At 44.8% G+C, this 27,453-nt stretch overlaps 1 protein-coding gene across 2 annotated transcripts in view; it reads left to right on the top strand.

Moving 5' to 3' along the window:
- The first annotated feature begins 8,402 nt into the window (after positions 1-8,402).
- The window catches only part of sema6a (sema domain, transmembrane domain (TM), and cytoplasmic domain, (semaphorin) 6A), a 134,591-nt gene continuing 115,540 nt past the window's right edge, over positions 8,403-27,453 (top strand). For both annotated transcript variants that reach the window (XM_080766918.1, XM_080766917.1), the window contains exon 1: positions 8,403-8,764. The gene's annotated coding sequence lies outside the window, so the exon portion shown is untranslated. The remainder of the gene's footprint in view (positions 8,765-27,453) is intronic.

The following is a 27,453-nucleotide window of genomic DNA, read 5'->3' as shown; positions in this document are numbered from 1 at the left end:
CAGCACATCGGGAGCAATTTGGGGTTCAGTGTCTTGCCCAAGGACACTTCGACATGTAGACAGGAGGAGCCGGGATTCAAACCGCCGACCCAGCTAGGGTTTGTATATCCGATCAGACTTGCAAGATATGGTGGGGTTCCATACCTTTGGTTACTTGGAAGGTATGGTGGGGTGCCATACCTTTGGTTACTTGGAAGGTATGGTGGGGTGCCATACCTTTGGTTACTTGGAAGGTATGGTGGGGTGCCATACCTTTGGTTACTTGGAAGGTATGGTGGGGTGCCTAATCAATGAAAATATTAAGAGCAGCTTGTGGTTACATAGTAACTTCATGTGATCCAATGGAACACTTTTTTTCCACAGTGATATCTCAAAAGCTCAAACTACGAGTGTGTATACTAACATTATTGAGCACATTGAATCACACAACCGCCTCCACACTAACAAGGCTTTTCCACTTCAAAGAGAGAGAGAGAGAGAGAGAGAGAGAGAGAGAGAGAGAGAGAGAAAGACTGTGCAGCTGCTTGTAAAACTGAGGAAGGCTACTTGTGTGCGTTTGTTTTGGTTGGAGGCTTACATAATTAACATTTGATGATATCAGTTCAGTTCAGTTCCCCACTATGGCCTATGTATGCAATCACTGTACGTACAGTAGTGTTTCCCCCGTGGCAATACACAAGAATCTTTCGTTCACATGGGAGGTTTACACCATCATGTGTTGTGTATATAGCCTACTTATACTGTACTATGTGAGCACATGAGGAATGAAAACACTTGAATCTTGAATATTATGCAAACACCCATACCCATGATTATAATGAATTAAACAAGCCTACAGTTCTCTTGTTAGTGAGAACAGCCTTGATAGTTTCTCTTTAAAACATATGTGGGTGATGTGTTTGTATTTGGAATTGGGATGAATCAGATTTCCACACAATCTAATTTAACATTTGTGGAGTTGGTCACCTGACCAAAAGCGGTTAACAAAACTGGTCGACATGTTCTGTTGCCCCAACAGGGGCAGAAACGGGCAGAAACAAGGCCACAACCACGCTATTTACACACACTACAACTCGCTTACAATTCGCAAACCTGGCAACACTTCTCCGTGTTCTCATAGGCCCTCCAGGCCCGCCCCCACAGCTACTTTTCACTCTCACAATCGGCCATCTTGCTTTTTACTTCGATGCGCGAGTGGACATTTAATGCAAATACATTAATTATAGCTCCAGCAAGCAAACACAAACACCTCAACTCCATCTCATTGTGAATAAGAATTCCGAGGGGAAAAATAATTTTTGGAACGCCACTTTCACCCAGTATGAAGCTAAATGTGGAAGCCGTGTGTGTCACACCAACACTGGTGACCCAGAGAATCCTGTGCCGATTCTCAGGCATCTGGCCTGAGGCACTGCCTGCGAGTTGGCTCTGCGTGCGCTTTTTCCAACTCTCACTGATTTATCCAGCTCACACGTCAATCACAGTCAGCAGCTCTCAGCCTGCACACACACGCACGTCTGTCTTGCGCACACGCGCACACACACACACACACACATACACACACACACACACACACAGAGACACACAGGAATAGGCATGCAGGCTAAGGCGAGTGGCAATTTAATGCAAATAAATTATTTATAGGTCCAGCAAGCAAATCATGATGGTCTGTAGGTCACAATCACATTCCGATTTGAGGGGTTGTGTTTTGTATGACATTTTGGCCAGTAGTTTTATATCTATCTCAGCTTTTGCCTGATAGCACACATGCTAACAGTGCTGACCACAACGTTAGCAGCATTTGATGACAGCTTGCCATAGCAACGTACAGTGTGCGCAGACCTAACGTGAGCTTCTGGGACAGAAACTTGCGTTTTCATGACAGCAGCAGCTGCTGCACCCTGTGATAGATACTGTGCTAAAGATGCTAAAGCAACACAAAACAACATCCACACGCAAAACAAACCAGGGACCAGGGTTGCCACATATCGTGGATGTGAGAGTGAAACAAGCAACCAGGTCTATAAAAATGTTAATAGGCCAGTTCAAAGTAGGTAAATCAGAAATGGTCCGGAAATTAGTCTTAAAATAATCAATTATAGTGTTGACTGTCACACTTTGTTGTCTAATGTTTCAGAGCAGTGGAACTCAAACATTTCCATGTCAAGGACTACCAATAGATAAACAAGTCCAAAGTAGCTTATAATGATCAGACTTGGCAACACTGTCTCTAGGTTGAACGTTCGACTTTACAAGCTCACACATATGAAATATGTTTTTTTGAATCTTCAAACTGAGACATATTTGATGATAATACTGTTAGCACAGTCATCATACTCCAAGAGCATACAAATGGAACCAAATGGACCCTGATTTTCCCAGAGAGCAAATGGTATCAAATGGGGGTCTGTGGCCTAATGCATTTCAAACTGGGGCTTCTTGGTATTATATTCTCTGCATATCTTATCAACTTGGGGTGAATATTTCACCACAATACTTTACTGAATATTTCACAAGAATATAACACAAGAGTCAAATGTACGGTCAAATGTAATCACAATATAGGCTACAGATGTAAATATTTATGACACAGTAAAATGTCGAAAATTAGTGCTATCCCCCCCCCCCACACACACACACACACACACGACAGGCAAGGCTGTTGTTTGCATCGTTAGCAGGCAGCAGCTACCTTGCCACTGCTCTCTGTGACTGTAGTTGTTTCACCATGTTTGCGTATTTATGAGAAATAAAAAACACTTTCTGTTATTATAATAATTTATAACCCATCCGTTACTACATGTGCAGGGCACACTACTGAGTTTAAAAACACAGCTGAAACATGAAGTGGAGTCTGTCAACTCGCAATTTCCTTCTTCCCATATTGTGCTGCAATGTAACTAGGATTCGCCGGCCGAAGGCCGGCGAAATTCTAGTACTTTTACAATTAAACTACTCTTCAAATCTGGTCATGGTTTTGAGAGGGTCCAAAACAGGGCTTTATACTATCAGGTAATAATACTATACGTATAGGTTAGCTGTGCAATATTTCTGTAGTCTATTGTAACACAGAACAGTTAAAAACATGGACAATGATAGTTTATAATACAATGCAAGTGGTTGATGGTCCTGTACAGAGGCACTTGAGTGTGTCTGAGCTTTTATTGTAAACAGCCAGCAATAAACATTGCCCAATTATACCACTTGGGGACTTGGACAACAAACGTGTCAAAGCCCCCCATCCACCCCAGCTGATGTTCCAGGTTTTTGGATGGCAGTTAAAGTATTTTATCATCTCTGTCAGGCCAAAACCTTGTATCTAATTCAACTTCTTGTGTTTTTCCCCATAAATTACAATTTACAATTTAGGCATTTAGCAGACGCTCTTAATCCAGAGTGATTTACATTAAGCAAGAACAAAAAGCATCATACATAAACGAGTATAGTTATCATGAATCATACATAAGCTAAGAACACAACAGTGGAATATCTATATAATGATATATGCATATACTATAGTGCTATGTCTACATACAATGCTATCTAAAAGTTAATGCCTATTTCGTGGTACAAGGCTGTCACACATGAGCAGTGAAAATTATATATAAGTAAGTACAAGCTCACAGTGCATTGTGACGCAGTGTGAGCTTCACATGGGAGGTTTTCGAGTTTCGCATTTGTGTAAGTATAATGGCAATATACAATGCAGGTCCAAGCAAAGAACTAGACAGAAGGAGGCATCTGATTTTCAAAATATTCATTGATTTTAGTTGATCATATTTTAAGCCATAAATTACAGAACAATGAAAACTAAAAGCGGTTATTCAGTTATAAGAAAATGTAATAGCCTACATGTTCCTGCATGTGGCACCACTACCAGGGATGTTGGTAGTAAAATCATCAGTGTTAATTTAAGTGTAAAAGTTACAGTTCAATGTTTAAACTCTCACTAGAAAAAAATGATCTGTCCCCACCAATATTCAAACCAATATGCCCAAATGTCTATAGTTAGAAATATGCAGTTTGCCAGTTAGGGGTTTCTGTTGGCATTGAACTGTATGTCACGACATTCAATATGCCAGGTTATTCTCTTGCCAGTTTATACTCTTCGTTACTGTTAACCTCACTTGACACTCTGCCAATAAACCCTGCCAGTAAACCCCCTGCTCTGTTCTTTTTGGCTGGACCAGCAGGGCCAGCCCAGTAGATGCATTATGTCTTTGACTGATTCACTGAGTGATTAAGTTACAGCATTGGTCAGACTAACAATAGATTAGCCAATCGCAGAGCAATCATCCCTTCAGGCTATGGGAGGTAGTCTATCCTCGGTTGGCCTAACAACTAACTAGCCTATCACAGATCAATCATCCCTTCAGTCTAGCTCAGCTCAGTCCCGTTTGAAGCTGATAAAAAATGGGTTCTCTTGAGTCTTTCCCAATTGGATGCATAATGCATTTGGTGGTAACTCACCTGAAAATCAATTTTCTATTTCTATTATTAAAGATGGGGAGACCCCTCTTACTGAACTAATACTAGTCACTCAATACATGTCCAAAGTCTGGTTTTATGGCCTGCAGCTTCTTTCCTAGCACGTGAAATGCATTGATTTGAGTGTTTTGAAAACTGTGTTCTCAGTCAAATTTGTAAGGATTCCTAACTGCATCTTGTGAATGAATGTGTGTTGTTTCATTCTCAAGATGTGAAAGAAAGGCTATTTATATATTTAATTTAAGATTGACAATAAAGGATAACTATAGCATATGGTTCATGATTTTGAATGTTTTTCATTATTGATAACTGAGACCCATTTAAGGTTACCAATTTGAAGGTAGGGTCAGTGCTATATACTGTACTAGTAAGACGCTGGAAGGGCGAGAAGTGACCTCGCCCTAAAGGGTGTGGTCCCGTGCACGCATCCGCCTGGGTGACCAGGCTGGTGCTTTGCCATGGGAGGTCAGATCAACATATGGAATGAATTCTGTACTGGCCATATATGGAGTGTGTCTTGAGTGTACAGGGTTTGATTAACCTGACGCTGCCAGATGGGGGCGGTATTGGGTAACCATGTTCCCCAACACAGCTTCCATCTGGGATCTCTCAGGGAGTTCGGCTAACACCGATCCGTTCCGTACCGAACCAATCAGCGTGAGCTAAGGGCGGGATATGTGCGAAACCGGATGTGAAGCTATATAGACACATCAATATGATTGGTTGTGTTTGCACACCCACACGGTGATAGACAGACGGTCCCATCCAATCATCTACCAAGTATCTTGAAAAAAAGGAACGGCCCCGTCATCGAATTTGCTTCCGAGATCCCAGATCCCAATAAGCTGTGAAACAAATTTGTGTAGCAAGCTTCTTGGATCTGGCAGCGTCAGGTTAGGGTTTGATGAGGTCAGGTCAACAAAAGTTGCTGGCCAGCTCCATATATGCAGATCTAGGTGATGAAACAACAGAGCTTCTTAATACAGCACAGTTGAGAAGCAAGAGTAAACAATTAATCTTGCCCAATCAGCCAAGGCCTGTGGGGAACAAAGTGGGATATGACATGGTCCAGAGGTGCTGTATTCAGATGTGGGCTGCTGGGCCCGCGTGGGCCAATCGATGGCCGTTCAGACCTTCTGTGCCTCCCACCGCGGATCCAACTGGTCAGTCATACTGGTGGCGACGGGGTTCCCCTGCTCCACCTCGCGTGCCTCGTCAAGCTGTGGCTGGGCGTCCACGTCCTGATCCGTGTTCACAATCTCTTCCAACTCGGTGGACACCCCGTCTTCGGGTAAACTGGTCCCACTGGATCTGAATGTCTGCATAGAAGGGATGTCTTGCAACCATCTCAAGGCGAACATGATGCGTGCGTGTACGACGAACGCTGAAATCCTTGTGTGTGTTGTTGCGGCCCTGCTTCCGTACGACGAGCATGCGGGCAGCAAGTGGAGTCCAAGGTAGCTTTTGAACGAAGGCATGCAAGACTGCAAGTCCTGCTTGAAAGCAATGACGTGGTTTTGGTACTGACCCCCCGCCGGGTGATGAGCATCTCCTCCAAGAAGTTGAGGCCCGAGAGCCCAGTGGGTACATCGGCATCCGCTTGCATCCCGTTGGAGGTGCTCCACTTCGTGGGCTCGTGCTTGTCCCGGTTACAGATGTCGCAGACACCGCAGGCGTTGAGCTTGAGGCCGAGACATCGGCGGTGGCAGCATGCAGCCATACTCTTGAAGTTGCAGATTCTGCTCGGCAGAAGAAATTCTGCTGAGGCGTGGCAAGAGGTGGCTGGTGCGTGAGACTCTGGTTGTGGCCCCGCTGTTGCTCTCTGTTCAGGCAGCGGTGGCTCGCGACGGTGTCCTCCGTGAGACTCTGGCGGTGGCACCGCTGCTGCTCTGTTCAGGCCGTGGTGGCGTCTGGCCAGACGGCAGCGCTGCTTGTCTGCAGTCTCCTCCGTGAGAGTGTGGAGGTCTCGCTGCTGGGGCAGATCGGCATGTGGGTGTAACCGGTGTAATCTGTCTCTCTCTGCGTTGTGTTGAATCATGGACAGACGGACCCAGAACTCTTTGGAAACCAGCTTTATTCTGACAATGTGAATAATAACAAACACGTCTCCACGTTAGTTCTTAGTGCAACAACTCCTCTCTCTCGTTCCAAGACGGAAGTACAGAAGCCGCTTAGCTAGCGCGACAGTAACAAACAACAACAACAAATAATAGAACCTAACATACCTGACAATGTGAATAATAACAAACACGTCTCCACGTTAGTTCTTAGTGCAACAACTCCTCTCTCTAAACAGGGTTAAACAAACACTGTATAAATCAATTTGCAAGTACAATGCTTATCATGTTATACAGAGCATTCAACAAAGACACCCACCTCGTTCCAAGACGGAAGTACAGAAGGAAGAGGTGGAGGTGTCACAGGACATTTATACAGGGGGCAAAAGGAGGAAACTTAAAGGAGCTGTGACCTTTAATGCACTATGTATTCCTATACACATGAACCATGGAGAATTAAGTCAGGTAGAAGCACTTATTTGTATCATATTTTGTGTAATTATATAATACTGTTACATGGGCACGCATCTGCTTGAGTGACGGCAGATTGGAGAGACCTGAAATGTATTTTCTGTTTATTGAAGAGCTGGAGAGGGGAGATCCCTGCTCCTGAAAAACACAATATCACTTATCCTACATTTACACAGTTAGGGGGCTGCCCTATAGTGTAGTGGACATGCCTTTCATGTGGAAGGTTGTGGGTTTGAACCCTGCGTGCCTGCAGGTGTCGATGTCAGCAAGACAGTTGCAACGGGTTCCTAATATGAAATGTGTTCAGATCTGAGCCAAGGCACGTCTGAAGCCTGTCGGATGGGGTATCCGGACGAAAAAACGAATCCATCCTACAGTTATAGCCATGAACATTTTGTTCTGTTTTATTGATTCCAAGTAATTGTCCAATTGTAGGCCCCTGGCGAATAGGCCTACAGGCCTACCCCTGGCCCTGGTTGCAAATGTGCATTCATCAGATTGTAAAATGAAAGAGAAAAAGGTGCAGCTTTGTGAAACGTTGTCGTTTTGATTTTTATCTGATTGGCTCGGTTTGTTGAATCTGTGCCAAGTAGTGTGATCAAACGTAGGCTACCTCAAACCACCGAGAGAGAGAGTGTGTGTGTGTGTGTGTGTGTGTGTGTGTGTGTGTGTGTGTGTGTGTGTGTGTGTGTGTGTGTGTGTGTGTGTGTGTGTTGGGAGGGGGGGGGGGGGGTGGGGGCGCGGTGCGCGTGTAAGGGGACACGTGCATGCCTGCCCGGAGAGGACTGGTGGGACCGGACCACCCGGGAAGGAAGGGCTGTCTTGAGAAACACTACGGACTTGTCTTTGAACCTGCATGGGCCATGATGGGTAAATCTACATTGTGACTGGCAGACTGGCAGCTAAACTAAGTAGAAGAATAACGTGGGTACTAGTAGGCTACGCATGATGGCGCAACTGTCCCCTGATCTGTATTGCCTCCCAACAATTTGATCCCTAACAGTTTGCATGTTGTAGCGGCAGTAGGCTCCCTGTTTTAGAAGAGATACATTAATCCTATACTTCGATATCCCATTTAAAACCTATAGCTCATCATAAAAACAAAAGAAAATAAACAAACAAATGTCCATCTTCCTTTTATAAGCTACGGTATTAATAGCCCACAGACTTTCGCCCATTCCACGGTGCATTCTGGTGAAATGCCGCTGTGTAAAAATAGAAATACAGTTGTCCATAACTGGTACCCTTTGAAACAATAGACCCCGTTCCACCATGCAGGCTCCAGTCTCCGGCTTAGCTCCTCCCTACGTGTGTGAGTGTGTAGCGGGTGGGTGACAGCTGGGCTCGCTGTGCTGCGCTCTTTACACTGAGAAGCTTCATCTCCAAATAGGATGAGCGTCGGCTTTTGTGGAAGGGACTGCGTTGAGTAGCCGCGAATGGTTCGGAGAGCTGCCTCGCCAGTTCTGGGACACCCGCTTGGTTTCACCCAGTTCGCCTGAGGGAGTTTAAATGCAAAAAACGTTTGGTTTCATCTTGCGTGGATTTCCGATGGATATTCCGATTTGAAGAAGGTGTGATTCGATCGCGGCATGTAACAAGAAAGCGCAAGAGAGGGTTCACAAAAGTAGCGCTCGTATTGTTATTTTGAAATGAGCTCCATTTGAACTGCTTTGAGGGCAATATCTCATGGATTACTAACAGAGAGATCTTCACAACTCCTTAAAAGCATTTCCATTCATGAGCTTAAGGTAAGGGTTCTTTGTTTATGTCTAACTTTACGTGCGCGTAACCGTATAAGTGTCTTTCTCCAGCCCGAGGGCTTGTTTTCCTCAAGCAGGCTGCTAACGACAAGTGCACCAGCTTCCCAGCTGTAGTTGTAGCCTACTTCTCGGGTGATTTTGAAGCATTTGACAACTTATGAAGAGATCGATAGCGTTTCGATTTATTTATATAGGCCTATATGTTATTTAAAACAAATTCAAAATATGTTTGAATTACCAATGAGCGCCCCCAAACAGACAACAGTCGCTGCTAATCCCTTTTTATTTATCCTACTACCATGGAAGAAGTGTTCATTCACTAAAGTTGCTAATAGACAATTTAATCTAAATAAATAGGCTACCAAAGAAAATTATAAACGAATAAATAAATGAATATACAAACTCGACACAATATTTGAGTAGGCATGCAGGCTAACTACTATGTTTGTGTGACAACTTGGAGGAATCCCTTATCGCACCATTCCCTGGCCTTCCGACCAGGGTTTAGGTGTTCAATTTGATATGTTTTAACTTCTATTCATTAGCCTACTAAAATTATTTAATTTCAATAACATGAACACTGTTATAGTAGGCCTACAAGGCGGCAGGCCTACATAAAATAGCCCAAAGAAAACATCAAAGCTGTTGGGAAATTCTTGGAACATTATTTTTATTTAAACACACACACACACACACACACACACACACACACACACCACGTGCGTGTTTACTGTATGTTTACTGTAGTCATTTCTATTATGTGCATGTGCAGAAACAGAATATACTCTGTAAAGGCTAATATTGAAGAGTTCAATTCTCTCGCCTGGCTAGGGTGCTTGCGTGCTTAACTAATGTGGTGCTTACAACCCAGGGTGATCACTCACTATATAATCCAGTGACTAGATCATAATAACTGTTGCTTTAGCCACAATACATTTACCAAAGACTTATATTTGCAAGATGACAATCATCCATCTATTGTATTAGACATTGGATGTCATGGAATCAAATGCTTTCCTGTGTTTTTCCTTTCATAAGCTGGGAAAAATAAGTCTCACAAACCACATCCAGTAGCCTAACTGCAAACACCCAGTCGTCCTCTCTCCTCGCCTCTTCCTCCTCTCCTCCTCGCCTGTCCTCTCCTTGCCTCTCCCTCCTCTCCTCCTTGCCTCTCCTCTTCCTCCTCTCCTCCTCGCCTCTCCTCTCCTTGCCTCTCCCTCCTCTCCTTGCCTCTCCCTCCTCTCCTCCTTGCCTCTCCCTCCTCTCCTCCTTGCCTCTCCTCTCCTCTTCCTCCTCTCCTCTCCTCTCCTTGCCTCTCCTCTCCTCTTCCTCCTCTCCTCTCCTCTCCTTGCCTGTCCTCGCCTCTTCCTCCTCTCCTCTTCCTCCTCTCCTCCTCGCCTCTCCTCTCCTCTCCTTGCCTCTCCTCGCCTCTTCCTCCTCTCCTCCTCGCCTCTCCTCTCCTCTCCTTGCCTCTCCTCTCCTCTCCTTGCCTCTCCCTCCTCTCCTCTTCCTCCTCTCCTCCTTGCCTCTCCTCTTCCTCCTCTCCTCTCCTCTCCTCTTCCTCTCCCAGAATCTAATGGAGGCATTGATTTCAGGGGTAGAGAAATGATTCATAGGCACCAAATGTCGGCAATAGATTAAATGAGTCCAAGGTTTGTGCTGATGATAGAATTGAGCAAATTGAGCATTGAATGCCTCCAGGAAAATAATTATGCCTCCTATATCAGCTGATGCAGTAGCACGTGGTGTTTTGGGAGCATGGCTTCCTTGTACCAAACGAGATCTGTCTTATGCAACTACAATGTACTGTATATGAGCTGAGAGTGTAAAGATGCCCTTAGAGGTACATTTTTTTGTGCTCTCATATAGTGAAATTAACACACAGGAATTTGAGTGGAAAGGGAGTCATTTAATCCATTTGTCATGGAATCATTGGACATATTTGATATTGCTCCTGCTGCTGCTGTTATTGTATCCATGGCCTCATGGTTTCATAGACATAGTGCAATGTTGGACATTATACACACATTCATTACCAAATCTGGCTGTTTTAATGTTTTCCTTCTATTCCCAATTTATGCTTAGTTGTATGACAGATCATAAATCAAGCATATAACTCTGCCTCCAATAATATATAGCTTCAAGGTACCCAAATGTCCCGAAGCCATTTTTCAACATGCTGCACCTGCTGTAAATCCCAGCATGCTCCTCCCATGAGCCCCGCGGCACCACAAACCAGAGTGCTAATCCTGCACACTGACACATGTGCATTGACATGTTTGTGGTGTTAACATGTGAATTACAGCATGATTACCTTTTTTGTGACAAGACTTGTTTCTTCTCCTGGAGTGGGAGAACAGAGCGGAGGGAACATTGTGACAGAGCACTGCTGCGATCTATTTGGAGCAATGCTCTGTGGAGCGTTTGATCCGTAGGATCCCCCAACAATAGCAATGGGGTCGCCATTGTGTGTGACCGATCTGGATTTGTCACACTGACTGTGTGTGTGTGTGTGTGTGTGTGTGTGTGTGTGTGTGTGTGTATGCGACACAGACAGGCGCACACACACACACACACACACACACACACACACACACACACACACACACACACACACACACCATACATGGAGAGGGGTATTTACCTTTGCCAGTCAAGGACAGTTGCAGATGCTGTCTGAATAAGTCTGAATAATTGATAAAGGGCTTTGCTTAGTGTTCAAATGAATTGGCCTTCCATTATACAAAGTGAGGCCAGCCAGTTGCTGTTAACCATTGGTCCTCATTCAGTCAATGTCAATATACAACGCACAATAACGTATTTATGCATATTTTATGAGTGCCATGTTTTATTGATGCACATCCTTGGTGTGTGGGACAGTGTTTTTTAAAACAATTGGAGTGTGTGAGAGGATACAATCCCTCTCACATGACGTATATGTGATTTATTTATGCTTAACCCAATTTCCAGATCTAAATTGATGCTGCCTCAATAAAGTGGAATGAAAGAATCACACTTGTGTGAATTGAGGGGCACCCTTATCATCATGCATCATCTTACATCACATTCCATGCTCAGTCAATCAGCTGAGCACATTCCGTGCTCATACACACAAAGCTGTGTGTATGACACATCGAAAATGACATTTTAGCGAGGAGTCGTATAGTAACATAAATGGAAATGGATAATCTCATCTCCGCTTACACACATTTAATGCAAATACAGGCTGGCATAATCATAAGAGCTTGTGTGTTTAGTCTGTATACTGTGGGGAAATGCTCTATTGTGGATAATATAGGACATTGCATTTTATGTTTGTCTTGAGTTGGTTTGCCTCTTTAAAGTCTGTCAGCAGAGACAAACATCCTCCTCAGCATGAGTCAATGCAAGAGGTGAAACACAGAGAGAGGGAAAATAGATATTTTTACCCTGTTACAAACTACACAATGGCCTGGCCCTGTAAGCATACCATATCTTCACTGCCCTATAGGATCTCTGACAATAACTTGAATATGTTTTAGCCTGACCCTCATATTAGTGTAAATCTTCCTGTAAGAAAATGCAATGGATCATATATCATAGACAGGTCGCGTGAGTTGAGGCAGGATTAATAGGAGATGACAGCCCCAAGTTAACACAACATTTCCCACACGTTCACCTTGTTTACCTTAGATCTGGCACAAAGTGCTGTGTTGAAACAGCAGTGTACGTGATCTCCCCCCCCCCCCCCCCCCCACAGGTTTGAACATGTTGCCCACTGATTATGTGACATGATTAATGGAGTCCAATATGCTATGCTAGGGGCCTACTGTACGCATGTGACTGTGGTATGATGATCGATCCAGTGTTTTCAGCTCACACCACGCCTCATTGAAAGTGTAATCAGTTGTTCCGATGTGTTCCAGTGCAACAACACACACACGAACGCACGCACACACACACACACACACACACACACACACACACACACACACACACACACACGCACTCGGTTTAACTTTATAAATGGCTGCCTTTTCCCACTTAGCCCTAAACCCCCCTGGCTCCCTATAAATTATATCCATTGAATCAACTGCCCATGTGTAAAATCCCCTCTCTTCATATTTGTTATATTAACATAATTGATTGAGCGCGTTGTGTGTGCCAAGACAGCCAGAGGCACTCAGGACCAAGCAAAGCTTATTTTGGGCATGGTGCCGCAAGTTGATGGCAGAGATGGCGGTGTGTCTGTTGGTGTGTTGGCTGTTGGTGCTTGGCAAGGCTTTGTTGTTGGAAATGAAGTGAATTGGAAAGTGATGGTCAGCCCTTATGGAGGAGGGGGTTTGAGTGGCCACATCTAAAAGCTTTAACTGAAAATCCATTCCCAAGAGATCCCAGAAATACTGTACATCTCTGTTTGTAATATTAAATTAGCATCAATGTCATGATTGACTATATAACGTCACACCCTGGTTCCCATCCATTTCCCCATGACTGTGCTTTTACAGGTGTTAGGAAACACAAAGCAAGTCACAGTGTGTTAAGTTCTCATTAAGAGGTGGTGTGTGTGGTGGTTACTGCATGTTGTCCTGTGGTCTACTTCTGTGGTTGGATAGCCTGCTGCCTGGTGCTCGACATGAGGAGGCATGTGTCAGTCAGTGGATGGATGTGAGGTGTCTGGAGAACTCCAATCCGCCTCTTCATCTGCCCTTCAATCTCCTCTTCCGGTCACACACACACACACACACACACACACACACACACACACACACACACACACACACACTGTGTGTGTGTGCGCACGTGCACTTGTGTGTCTGATGTGTGCGTGTACTTGTGTGTATGATGTGTGTACTACACGTGGCCTGTGGCATAGCGTGTTGTGTGTCTCGGGCAGTTTCCTGTCTTCCGTGCCGTGGTTTGTGCTTTGTGGCACAACGCCGCGCCTCGCAGAGGGTGGCTAATGGCGGGGGGGTTAGAATGTGTACTGTGTGTGAGTGTGCACTCTGTGATTGTGTGCGTGTGGCATGGTTGGGGTGCATCTGTCCCCTCCACCCTTCTCCCCAGGCCCCAGCGATTGGCAGCGCATCTCTCATCTATTAATCATAGAGAGAGCTTGCTCTCTCATACCGTTGCCATAGTTTCAGGACCTGAGACAGTGTTGGGGTGCCTGGCTGCTTAGAAAGAGGAAGAGTGAAGAGGAGATGAGGATAAGAGGAGTGGAAAGGAGGGGTATCTGGAGAATATGAGGTGAGAGAGGGAAAGGCGGAACAATTGAAAGAGATCAGAGGGAGAAAGCGGATGGAGGGATAGTAAAGATCAAAAGACTGATTCTGTTGCAATAGATAGAATCTACTTGTAAGCTCATAACGTGGCACATTGAAGCACGCTATATGAGCTTGTAGATCGGATATTTTCGGTGCGAAACACCGGTGCACAACACCGGCACATACAACGAAGGATATCAAACCCTTCACACCCGCTCTTCCCATGGCTGAGTGTGCTTCAGGCACCAAAATGGATTCCATTTTTTATCTCAGCAGTGAACCCTCTTTCCACCCTCTCTCTCTCTCTGCGTGCACACGTCTTTCTTTCCGCACATATCTTTTCTGTCCGTCTCTCTCTCCAGTGTCTGCCGTCTCTTTCCCTCTCCCGTGCGCTTCCTCTCGCTCTTTCAGAAGAGAATGGAAACACATTTTCACAGTAGGCATCATCTTTGTGCGCGTGAATCTTGTGCTCGTGCCATTTAGGGAGGCTAGTGTGGTACAATACAATTGAATGGTGGTTATTTCCTCTCACATCATCACAATGGCTGTCCAGTGAACAGAGAAAGAAGATGTGCTGGGTAGTGGGGTCTTCTGTTACACACACAATTGGAGTTTTTGATGGTAAATCATGCAGAATTATATGGAATATATCAGTGAATCATCAGGAAATTCTCCCTCTCTCTTTCAATGTGCTTCCCACCTCGCTTTGCCCATTCTCTCTTCTCAATAAGATAGTGTTGAACGCTCTCTGCTAATTTGTAAACATTCATCCGTTGTGGCTGCAGCAGGCCTCCACCCCTCCCATATGGCCTCGTAATCTCCTCTGGTTCCCTTGCTGGCTAAACGTGGTGTTATGTGCTGGCATTATCACTCTGTCTCTTTACATTATGCCCTGCTGGTGTATTATTTCCAATGGGAGCTGTTGGACGAGGAGAAAGCATGCAGCCAGCCCTTATCATGGGATTCTTATCGCACACAGGACTAATTTGCTCACGTGCACACGCACACACACACACACACACACACACACACACACACACACACACACACACCACACACACACACACACACACACACACACACACACACCGTTTTCTTTTCTCTTTCATGTGAGCTATACCAAAGAAGAATAAAGAGGACATTGCCATATAGTGCAGAGCGGTGAGAGCCAGTGGGCAGAAACCAAAGACTATATAGCTGATTCCCACAGCGTAATTCTCCCTTCATCATCTATGACCTCTTCTCTGCTGGGGAATTACCATTTGGGGGCCAAACCATGGAGGGATAGCAGCAGGACAAAGAGAAGAAGCGAAACGACGTGTTTGCTCTTTTGTGCCGGTGGCAAAACCACCTCACTGCCACCGCTGTTTGGAGGCTTTGAAGTGGTATAGGATTGACATCATAGCTGTTGCATTCTCAGGTGCGGCAGGTGAATCAGGGCAGGATGGGGGGAAAGCCGGCGTGTGTGTGTGTGTGTCAGTCATAGAGAGAGCGCCAGTCGTCAGTGGAGAAATGCCATTGTGTGTAAGGTGATCTGCGTGCTTGTGGCAGAGCGGCAGTCCGCCTCTCCCAGAGGCTATAACCTCACTGGTCAACGTGGAACAGAACAGGCATGGCTCTTCTTCCCAAGCTCCACACCGCTGGCCCTGCCTGGGTCCAGTGGGTCCACAACCGCTGGCCCTGCCTGGGTCCAGTGGGTCCACAACCGCTGGCCCAGCCTGGGTCCAGTGGCTCTGCTCCCATTACAGGGCCAAACAGGGCTTTATACTCATTACAACATGTCTCCTCCCGAATTTCCTTCACAGCATCTTAACTGATCCTTTTTGATCTGGAAACAAACAGTTAGAATTGGCTCAGCTTGGGCAGAGCAGCGAGCACATAAGTTAAAGCAGCGAGCCTTTTATCTAAACATTCCGATTTGGCCCTGGTCCTGGTAAACCTCTGTGTCATCCTCCCACAGAAAGTGGCGGTTGATATCCTAGACAGCAGGTAATTTGTAAGAACTCATCCTTAGCTCATCTAACATACATACCACTGATGACAGATTATTTGTAATTGGCCCAGGGCACATTATTAATTACTTCCAGCAAAGGAATCCAGTACTGCCTTAGGTAAATGGTATCAGGTAGCATTTTTAAAGCTTTGCCACATGAAATCAGCGACAAGGATCTAACACCAATCTCATGTGGTTACACTGACGTGAAATGTGAGACTTAATCGGGATTTCTACCATATGAAAACAATCAGAGTGATTAAGAAGCAGTGAAGTGGTGGATATTAGTAGTTAATAACTGAAACCTAAAGGAGGCAGACAGACATCCTTTAGATTACCTTCAGGATGTCTCCTCAGATGTAGAATAATACCTCTGATAGCAATGTGTTCTGCATGGGTTTTTCGTCGAACCCTGTTAAAAAATAGCCCTCTTCCCGGTCACAGTGGCTGGCGGAATACAAGCCATTCCCCTGAGAGTCCTTTCAGAATCCAATCAGCCAGAACTGGGGAACAATATTACCTCTGTGTGTGTGTGTGTGTGTGTGTGTGTGTGTGTGTGTGTGTGTGTGTGTGTGTGTAACTGTGTATACATTTATTACCTAGCTAATGAACAAATTGCAGCCATGTGGCATGGTCTGGTTGTGGGGCTGGTAAAGGAGGAGACATGCACACTTGCACAGACACAGACACACAGACACATAGACACAGACACATAGACACAGACACAGACACATAGACACAGACACATAGACACAGACACACAGACGCCCCCCCCCCCCCCACACACACACACACACACACACTCACTGTCTCCGACCACCTCTATATGCCATCTTCCCCGCACCATTTCAGTACACACACACACGACCACAAGGCCCCCAGTGTTCTTGGCCTGTCTGTCCGTCAGCTCATGTGGAGCGCTGGGCTGGGACCACTTATCATCACTCTGCTCAGGGGAGGCCACACAATAGCCCACTCACGTTCCCCACACACACACACACACACACACACACACACACACACAATTCAGTCAGTGCAGTGCAGTGCAGAGCAGAGCGAGACTGGGTTCAGTGGCTGCCACTCTTGGCCTGATTAAATATATAATGTCACGGCAGGCAGCTAACACTCTGGGAGGCAGGGAGACACCCAGACAGAGGCAGGGAGACACCCAGAGAGGACCATAAGAAAGCCAGGATGGGTGACCGTTTGGCAGGAGTGACCATCACGGGAGCAAGCATAGAGAGGCAGACGGATGGGTTATGAGAGATCAGACTAGTCATGGAAGATAGGATGGAAGGGGCGCACACTCGCTAGTCATGGAAGATAGGATGGAGGGGCGCACACTCGCTCGAGCTCTTGCCGATGCGCGGACCTACTGTATGTTTGTCGTGGGTCGGTTCCATATATGCACATGACCATATATTTATATAGGCATAGCAGTCGGATCTGTAGCGCTGGACAACCACATCAGGGGTTATTTGTGACATGGCCGTGGAGGCTAGCCAGCCCTCCCAGTTAGGGTAGCCAAGTTTAATATAGGATTACGTGTCTCCCCAGGATCCAAACTTACAAAATATATTATAAATTAACCACAAACCAATTTACAAGCTCACAGTCCAACACAGTGCTACGCATTGTGAGCTTATAGATCGGCTATTTAAAAAGAAATTGTAGGAAATGTACTCATGACCCATGAAAACAGATCCACGGCCCAAAAGGGGTTGCGACCCTATGTTTCGGAAACACTGGTTTTGAGAGAGTATAACAAAGCATACAGGCAGAGCGGCATTCCTCTTGCGGGGGTCCAGTAACGTGATATGCATTCCTCTTTAAGTTATTAGCAATGGATACAATGTGGTATCCTTCCACGATCCTCCTTTAATCTGAGCAAATGCCACACGTTCTATAGGCAGCCATGCATTAATCAGGCAGGCTGGCAGGACTCTGAGGCAGGAAAAGAGGAATTACACACCACCATGCATCTAGTATGATATGTTCATTCAACCACTGATATCCTGAGAATGTTCACCGCATGTTGCCTTCATCCATCATAGTCTAATGCAGCGCCTTTCCCTTTGTGCGTGTAACAAGCTTTTTAAACAATTGATACATTCGTGATTGCCGTGTGTGTGGCGTGCGTGCGTGTATGCATGTGTCTGTGTGTCAGGGTGAATGAATATCTGTTTGTACAGTGTACCTCCAAACAAATCGTGTGTGTGTGTGTGTGTGTGTGTGTGTGTGTGTGTGTGTGTGTGTGTGTGTGTGTGTGTGTGTGTGTGTGTGTGTGTGTGTGTGTGTGTGTGTGTGTGTGTGTGTGTGTGTGTGTGTGTGTGTGTGTGTGCGCGTGTGTGCGGTGCGTGTTTGCATGTGTTTAGAAATGCAGCATGGTGTGATTGTGCAGTAAAGCATCTGCATGCTGAAACTGCCTTTTGATCATCTCATCTGGGACCTGTTTCATCCGTTTGGATTTGATAAGTTCTCCACGTTTGTTTCCACATGGATCTATTTCATCTCACCCAAATAACCAACAAGTCGTGTGTTTATTGATTTGTGGTATTATGTGGCAATTGAACCTTGATTATTTAATTGGGTTTGGAGTTTGCCAGTGAGGATGCATGGCCATCTGCCCAGTTCCTCTATAATGATGATGAGAATTGGAGCAAGCCCCGGCGAAACCTGGCCAGACATCATCACAGAGTGTTGCACATCGATATCGTTGGAAGAGATTGATGCATCATGTGCCTTTCAGTCTTGCTTACACGAGACACTATGCAGGTGCAAGTGTGCAACTGTCTCTACACTTAAGCAGGCAGTTCACTAGGAAAAATTGACCATGGGCAATTCATTAGTGCCCGTCTTCAGTTTCTCTCTCTACAGTATATGTGTATGTGTGCGTGCATGTGCGTATGTGTGAGCTAACACTAGATGCTTTAGGTCTAGTAATGTTAGCTAGCTTGGTAACCAGATAGGAACAGAAGACACAGGGTGAGACTATCCAGGCTCTCTGCGGTTAAGCTGTTAATGATTTACGCGAGGTCCTCAGGTCTCAGTATTCACGGACATGGCTCCATCTTTTTTTTCTTCTTTAGTACGTAGCTCGAAATGACCAGTCATTTTTCTCTGTACAATTTACACACCTCTCAGATTTGTGGTTACCATGGCACCCACTCTTGCCTTAGTTGCCTCCTTTTTATTTTTGTGTTGTTTTCTTCTTAAGATAATTTACACTGAAATGTATTGATGCTTTTGCTGAGCAATTTCTTCTGATGATAATAACATTAATCATTAGTTGTTGTCACGCCTGAGGTTGGGATACCTTGTGCTCATACTCCTGCTGAATAAAGCAGCCTATTATGGAAAACCCAGGCATGCGGTTTCTCTGAATGGCAGCTTTTTTTAGAGAGAGAGACTCAACGGCCCCCATAGGCTCCCATCCCGGCTTTGTGATGTTAAGTTACAGTACGTTACATCACTACACACCGACGAGAGAGAAAATAGAAAGCAAGGAAAGGAGGTAAGATAAGTCTTTTGAGACGCAGCCTTGACCTAGATAAGATTCGGGTGGGGGGGGGGGGGGGGTCCAGTTGGGGGGATCCAGTGGTGTAGGCCCATTGTTGTCGTTCGAGCCTCTACCTGACTTTGATCGCCATCTTTCCCCCTGTGGCGTGCAGGATTTGTGTCTTGGTGCCGCCCTGCTGAGGAGTCCAGGGCTGGCTTAATTCCCTTGGCAGACTGGTTGATGGTTGTAGTTTCTCTATCTAGAACAAACAGGGTTTCATGCAGCCAGCCTGATAAGACGGGACATGGTTGTGTGTTCACAGTGGCGCCTCTGCAGCAGTCATTTGTTTCACACATTAACAGGTGAAGGGTTTAGTCTGTGCGTGTGTATGTGTGTATGTGGGTGTGTGGGTGTGTGGGTGCGTGTGCGTGCGTGTGTTTGCTTGTGACCAAAGCATTTTGTAAATGAATGGTTAAAGATAACAGGGGAGATTTGAACAAGACTATTTTATATCATTACCACGTTGTAAAGAATGAGGATGTGGTTTCAAATTATTGAATTATATACGTGTGAATTGCTGCTGGCAGACTATGACGCCATGCGGAGGCACACATGTACAACCTCTCTCTCACACACACACACACACACACACACACACACACACACACACACACACACACACACACACACACACACAGCTAATAAACCATGGACTCTCAAGCCAGTAAACCTGTGACAGCTGAGCAATTAAGTGACAGGTTTGAAATACGTCTTGTATAAGAACCCAGTACATAACTGGGATTCTTCCTCTTTCTGGCCACACATGCCTTTACTAGTGTATATTATATACTATAGATAGAAGCTATAATAAAGATATACCACGGATTCTTCAGTGATGTCACAACTAAACGTCATCTATAGCGGAAGTGCTTCAGAGTCATGATGTATGACGTTATTTTCAACTGAACTGAGGGACAGAAACAACAACTGTTAGTGTGTTAATGAGTCACTTCAACACTCTTTCAGTTGAAAATATGTCATTAGGACGTCTGGATGCAGCAGGGGGAAAGCACAGTCTGCTCACCACTGTGGAGGTAGGAGTGTGATACCTCCGGCTTGGCTCGGCGCTCCAACAAACACAACTGAACGTTTTCTCGGGTGCGAAGCCAGCATAGGGGAGGGCGATCTCTGTCAATGCACTGGGGCTGCCGCGGTGTCTGGTGTGACCGGTGTTACACGGTGTGTGGACATACAGTACACAGATTATGTTACTAACACTGTTTAGAAATGTAATTACATTTAATATTGTTTATAAATAGAATCCATTATGTTAAGCGTGTTACCAATACTCATAGTCATTATACAATTAAACTGTATTAAATGTCTGCTCCATCTCTGATGGCGCTGTGAGCACCTGCTCACATCTTATTTGTACCCAGTATGAGCTCATATACCTCCAGTATGAGCTCATATACCTCCAGTATGACCTCATATACCTCCAGTATGAGCTCATATACCTCCAATATGACCTCATATACCTCCAGTATGACCTCATATACCTCCAGTATGAGCTCATATACCTCCAGTATGAGCTCATATACCTCCAATATGACCTCATATACCTCCAGTATGACCTCATATACCTCCAGTATGAGCTCATATACCTCCAATATGACCTCATATACCTCCAGTATGAGCTCATATACCTCCAGTATGAGCTCATATACCTCCAATATGACCTCATATACCTCCAGTATGACCTCATATACCTACAATATGACCTCATATACCTCCAGTATGAGCTCATATACCTCCAGTATGAGCTCATATACCTCCAGTATGAGTGCTTTAATTATTGTTTTAGACAAATGTGCACTCAACCTTCATCAAAATCATGATGTTTACTTCCTGTTTGTGTCTGCCAACATACCCTAGAAAAGAGGATGAGACATGTGGTTGTCTACAACCTCCCTAGACCAAAAGTGAGGGTTGGCAGTGACGGGGACTATACAGGGGAATTGGCATAATGACGAATGTAATTCTCACAAACGCTTGATTAAAGGGTTGTGTAGTGAAGTACATAATGGTAAATGGAGCATTTCTATAGCACTTTTGAATCGTACATTACATTCACCCATTCACACACACCTTTATAAACTGATGGCAGAGGAAACTATGCACGGCACCAACCTGCACATCAGGAGCAATTAGGGGTTCAGACAGGGTCTAGCTCAAGGACACTTTGACACTTCTGGGGGAGCCCGGAATCGAACTGGGAACCTTGCGGTTCTCGGCCGCTCTGCCGGCCACTCTACACCTGAGCCACTACTGCCCCTATATATGGTCTCCATACAGGCTACGTACTTACAGTATGATTGCTTGTGACATCACTTTCTTATCCTTGGTATCCTTTCTAGGGTAGAAGGAGATGTGGTGTTTCAGCCGTCCCAGTAGGTGTAGGCCCTTCTGCATAAAGGTGTGAAGAAATTAACAGACAGCTATTTCAGGACCCCCTTTTCGCCTTTAGCATTGTATCTACAATTCTACACCTCTCACCTCTTTACATTGAAATATATCATTGTGGAAACTTGGCGCTACAGGACCTAAGGGGTTTAAAGACATTTTAATTTTCACTTGCACACTAGTAGTATTTCAGTCCTGCCTACCTGGCTTCAATTACCTAGGGAGTAACACATTCATTTCTTACCTCCCACCGCCGGCATAATTATGTGACTTTCTGTTTGAGTGCCCTTGTTGCCTCTCCCACCCTGGAGGCAGACAGATAGCTATTACTGCATCACAGTGATTTCCATGCTTATGTCATTGGGCTAATTGCAATAATAAATACTGCTGGGATGTGACTAACTGACTATAGATCTCAATATTGAATAAACTCAAAACATTAAAGAAGATGATCCAAGGCACTCTGTTCCAGTGAGGTGGAGAAAAAAAGCCTTTCTTATTTAAGAGTTAAGGCATGGCAAAGGGCATTACAAAAAGAAGGACCAACGCGTTTCGGCACTCAGCCTTCGTCAGGGTCCCATGATTGAATAAACTCAAGTTGGAGCTCACAGATTTGTCTATTCATCTTTTTTTCTTCCTTTGGAAATTATTTGACTATTGCAACTGAAGTAAGAATTACAGATTTATTTTTAATCAAGTCACCTCACTATAGATGGTGATTGAATAGATTTTAATCCTTTCAGTGTGAACCAATATTCAAATGGTGCAGCAGGTGCACAAAGTCTCAGCAGGGCCAAAAATGACTGTGTAGTAGTACTGTTTGCACACCCAGGATAGGCTCATAGCCATAATCACAAGTATTCCAGTCACATGAATCAAGTGTCCTTTTCTGATCTGACCAAGCAACATCCTTGTCCACTTTCCCCCACTAATTATTTGTGCCACAGTATTGAGATTAAATAAAGATTGCGGTCTGGGAAAATATTGATTCGTAGCAGCTGGAATGTTAACGGACTCTCATGAGCTTTTTATAGCCATTAGCAATGGTTATTCATTCCCCGGGATGCATTGTGTTACATCGGGGAGGCTATTGAGCGAACGGTGAGATTGTAATCAATAGAAGCATTAATACTGTTTTTGTCCTGTGTGTCTTTCCTCTCTCTGGACAAAATAACCCCAGTTTTCCAACTAACTTAAAAAAATCCTTCACGGTGTGTGAGGTCAGCTGATGGAGAACATTATGATAGCGGAGCGCATCATGTGATTTGGTCACAAGAGCATTAAAACCCCCAAAACAAACAGCGGGACGGTTAGTCATAAGAACAGCTTGCTGACTACAGTAGGCCTGCCATATGCTTCAGGTAAACAGAGCTAAAAGAAGATACGTCTTATTCACCACAGGAAGTAATGGGAGTCTGAAAGGAGCGAAGAAGGGGAGAAGAGGCTTCAGTTACCCTTTTAACTGATAGCTATCTCTCAAATGAACTCAGGGAGGAGTGCACCTGTATCTCGGTCATTATGTGTAGGACAAACGGCGCATTTTATTACCTTGGATGATGATGGAACTGTATCCGCCAGGGTTCAGTGGTAGAGTTTGACTAACAAATATTCATGCATGCATCAGAGATAACAAGCTTTAGACAAGCTTTTATGGTGCTGGGGGAACAGAAATTCAAGATGGCTAAGTGCACCTATTCACTCACATGCACGCGAGCACACACAAATGCATATGAATGCAATGCAGTGAGCAATGCACACAAATGTGTATGTGTGTGCATTCAACAACAGGCAGGCACACTCACACTCACACACACACACACACACACACACACACACACACACACACACGCACACACACTGACCCCAGGATTAACCTTGCCATTGCCAGGGCTGCCTTGTGGTTGAGGTATGCCATGCTATGGGTTGGGCTGGGTGTGCGTCCATCCCTGGTATTTAAAATGGCTTTGGGCTGGGTGCTGTAGATGTATCAGCTGGTGGGACATGTGCACTGGGTGATAACTGGCTGAACGTCGGACTCAGGTGTTCATTGTTTTGATGGCTTCAGATGACTGGAGGGGACCACATCATTTGAAATAGTTTTCCCCAGACACTGCCATATGGTGACATCCATAATGTGAGGTATATTATATTATTATATAATCAACTTTACTTTCACGTTTGAAAGTATAAAGTTATTAAATATGCCAGTAATTTGTTTGTATATTAGGTACCGGTATTTGACATATCCACCTAGTGAAGTTTTTGTTTACGAAGCCTAAAAGCCAAACAGCTTTTGGATGTTTGGAAAAAAGCATTCAATCGTTAATCACAATTATTTGTATCACACTTAATTGTCAAATAACCGTTCACGACCATGACAGCCCAAGTCAGACTACTTATCCAATATTCATGACTCGAGCAGAGCCCAGAGTGTGGCGACTTAATGCTTATAGAATATTATCTTCACTTGACTTTTCTCTAAAATGCTTCAGGGACTGTTGAAATGATGCATGATGTGACACAGGAACACTGAATAATGTAGCACTGATTTCTGATGATTTAAATTGCTTTCCATTAGATTTCTGCCAGGATGAGTATTGTGAATATTGTATGGATGCATGTGGGCTATGAAAGGCATTTCTTCTTTGCAATGCGATATGAGAACATTCTGTCATAGCAAGCGTGAATGGATCTGATTGCAGGGTGTAGCCTACACTGGGCTTTTGTTTTATGTATCAAAAGGCACCTGCTATTTATGTAACAATGCATATGATCGGAGTAACATTATTCCTCAACGTGTCAGCGTGAATAGAACAAATTGGAACACTGGGTATCCTTTGCACTAGTTACAAACCTTCATACCAGAACCACCACCTCCCCTGCTACATGACTCCCATCGCTGAGCCATAGATCTGACTAGGATGGTCTGTGTACCATAAACACCTCCTCCTAGTTCAACCCGCCAAGGAACATGATTCCATTCAGATACAGATTCTGAACAGATTCTATACAAACCGAAGGATTGGTGTTGTCCTATCCGATTGTGTTTCTGCCCACCCACCCTGTGGGCAATGAATGTAAGGTGCACTATACAATGAGCCATTCAACAAACCCACGCCCCCAGTTCCAAACAGATCGAATGCATAGATAAGACAAATGAACTCTGGCTCAGTCAGATCATGCTAGGCCAAATCGCATGATATTTCCGCCTCTCCGTTTCAGTCGATTGTGGCTGTCTCAAATGCAGCAGCGGTTGACCGTTGAGTCCACATAATTCATTGTATAGAAAACAGAGCGGGGAGGAAGATCCTTCTCCCTCCCCACACTGTATGTACATATTTAGAAAAGCGGTCATCTGTTATTATGTTAAAAATGTTGACCTGTGCACGTGTCGTGCACTCGACCATCCTCGTGAGGAGGCAGGTAATAAATATAAAACAGGAATGACAAGACATGTTGTTTTAGCGATTCTTTTTCCTTTATGCAACATTCCAGCCCTGAGGAGGAGAGCTGAATTCAAAGAGATACATCTGCCTTTGGTGGAGGGGAGCTTGGCCTCTCAAGTGCACAGTATGGCGCTGCTCAGAGTCAGTTATTGTGTGTTTCTTTGTGTGTGTGCATGTATGTATGTATGTGTGCACGGCACGCACGTGCATGCATTTCCGTGTGAAAGTTTGTGTTTTATATAATGTTTCTCTGTGTGCATGCCCATCCCGCTGTGAGCTTGTGTGTACTTAGGTGTGTGTGTGTGTGTGTGTGTGTGTGTGTGTGTGTGTGCGCGTGCGTGCCTGTGTGCGTGTGCTTGCGAGTTTCCTCTCCGTCCACCCCCTATAAGGTCAATATTCCTTCCTGCACGCGGAAAAGCATAGGCGAGTAGAAACAGTGGAGCGGAGCAGAGAGGACTGGGGCAGACAACCCACACACAAACCCTCCTTTGTACCCCATCAATAACATGGCTCCATGAGCGACAGCCCTGGGCCACTGAGGATCTGTCAAGGTACCTCATTGAGCAGAAGGAAGTGAGTTGTTCATATGGTAATAGTTCTCGGAGCGGGTTCCCTTCAAAGCCAGTTTGTTTTAGGGAAAGTAGTAGCCCACTCACTGCGGGGCACTAGATGGAATGTGACAGGGTGCAGCGCTCTTTAGGTACTGTCGCTTAATTGACCCTCATAAGAGAGAGAGAGCAAGTACATACAGGGAGGGCAGGAAGGGACACAGAAGAGTTTGACGTAGAGACCGAGACATGGGGGTGAAGAACAACAGCAAGGCAAAAAATTGCAAGAAAGACAGATAGGGGAGGAAAGAGATGCAGTTCATTATGGCATAGGAAACTCAATCCACCAAGATTATAATTATATACTTAAATTAAACCCGGAACAGTAAGATGGAGTCCTCTGAAGTCCTCTGCGCTAATGAGCAACTTGTCCAGAGTCATAATCATTAAAATTATTTACCAAGTTTTTATTTAGTTCCTCTGTTTACTGTATGCTGAATAGCTGCTTTATTATCTGGGTCAGGGGAAACTATGAGCATTCATTGTCTAATCTTGTTATGGCTCGCGATAGCGAACGGCTTCTCTGCCTACCGCCGTACATAAATACAAAATATGTTTGTGTGGTTATTAAGATAGATTGGGAGTCTGGCCCCAAAAAGGTTTAAAATTAGAACTGGATAAAAACATTGGTTCCATTATGTTGTTAATCTGTCCTGAGGTTGAGCTATAGTTTGAGCTTCGTCCACCCTCAGTGGAGAGACAGAAAGAGACAGAGGGAGATCATGTTCTACGTGTCTTGGATTTCAAAATCAATATAAAGTTAATTTTGTTCCAAAGGAAGCAAAGTGGACTCGTTGTTGTGAGAGGTATTTGTGCGAGGCAGATTGTTGAAGAGGATGTAATCTGTATTGGCTGTCTGTGTTACGACTCATAATGTGTGTCAGTTGAAGGTTATCTACAGTAGTAATGACTTCAGGGGGATGTTTTACAGTGGCGAAGACTTGCAATGTATACACTGTCCCGAGCAGCGCACCCTCGCGCCTCCGCCTCCCAGTTATTCTGCCCCTTTGTCCATACGGTTTAGTTTGACTTTATACCTGATGTAAAGAAGCCTTTTAGTGTTTTTCTGGTTTTATCCTCGTAGCAGTTTTTGTATTGACCTATTTACAGTACAAACGTCAATCAAGCTTGTTTGTTAAATGTAGGCATGATGAGGAAAGAAGGAACCATCGCCTGGCAAAAAGTCAGAGAAGGAAGGCTGCCAAGTCTGCACCTGCCCCATCGGGTCAGGTTTCCCCTTGCACTGTCTGTGGCAAACAGTGTCTATCTCGCATCGGACTAAACAGTCATCAACGGACCCACAAATAAGTAGCAGAAGTCATCATCGGACACAATGGACTACCATAAGCAAAGTAAAGCAGTTATATGTAGCCTACATAGCCTACTTTATCCGCGGGATTCAGCGTTTTAGCCAAAGCGATA

This window comes from Protomyctophum bolini (assembly GCF_963924005.1).
Source record: "Protomyctophum bolini genome assembly, chromosome: 6".
In the NCBI taxonomy this organism is placed as follows: Eukaryota; Metazoa; Chordata; class Actinopteri; order Myctophiformes; family Myctophidae; genus Protomyctophum; species Protomyctophum bolini.
Note: the sequence above shows the minus strand (reverse complement) of the source record. Positions and strands in the feature narration are given on the sequence as shown.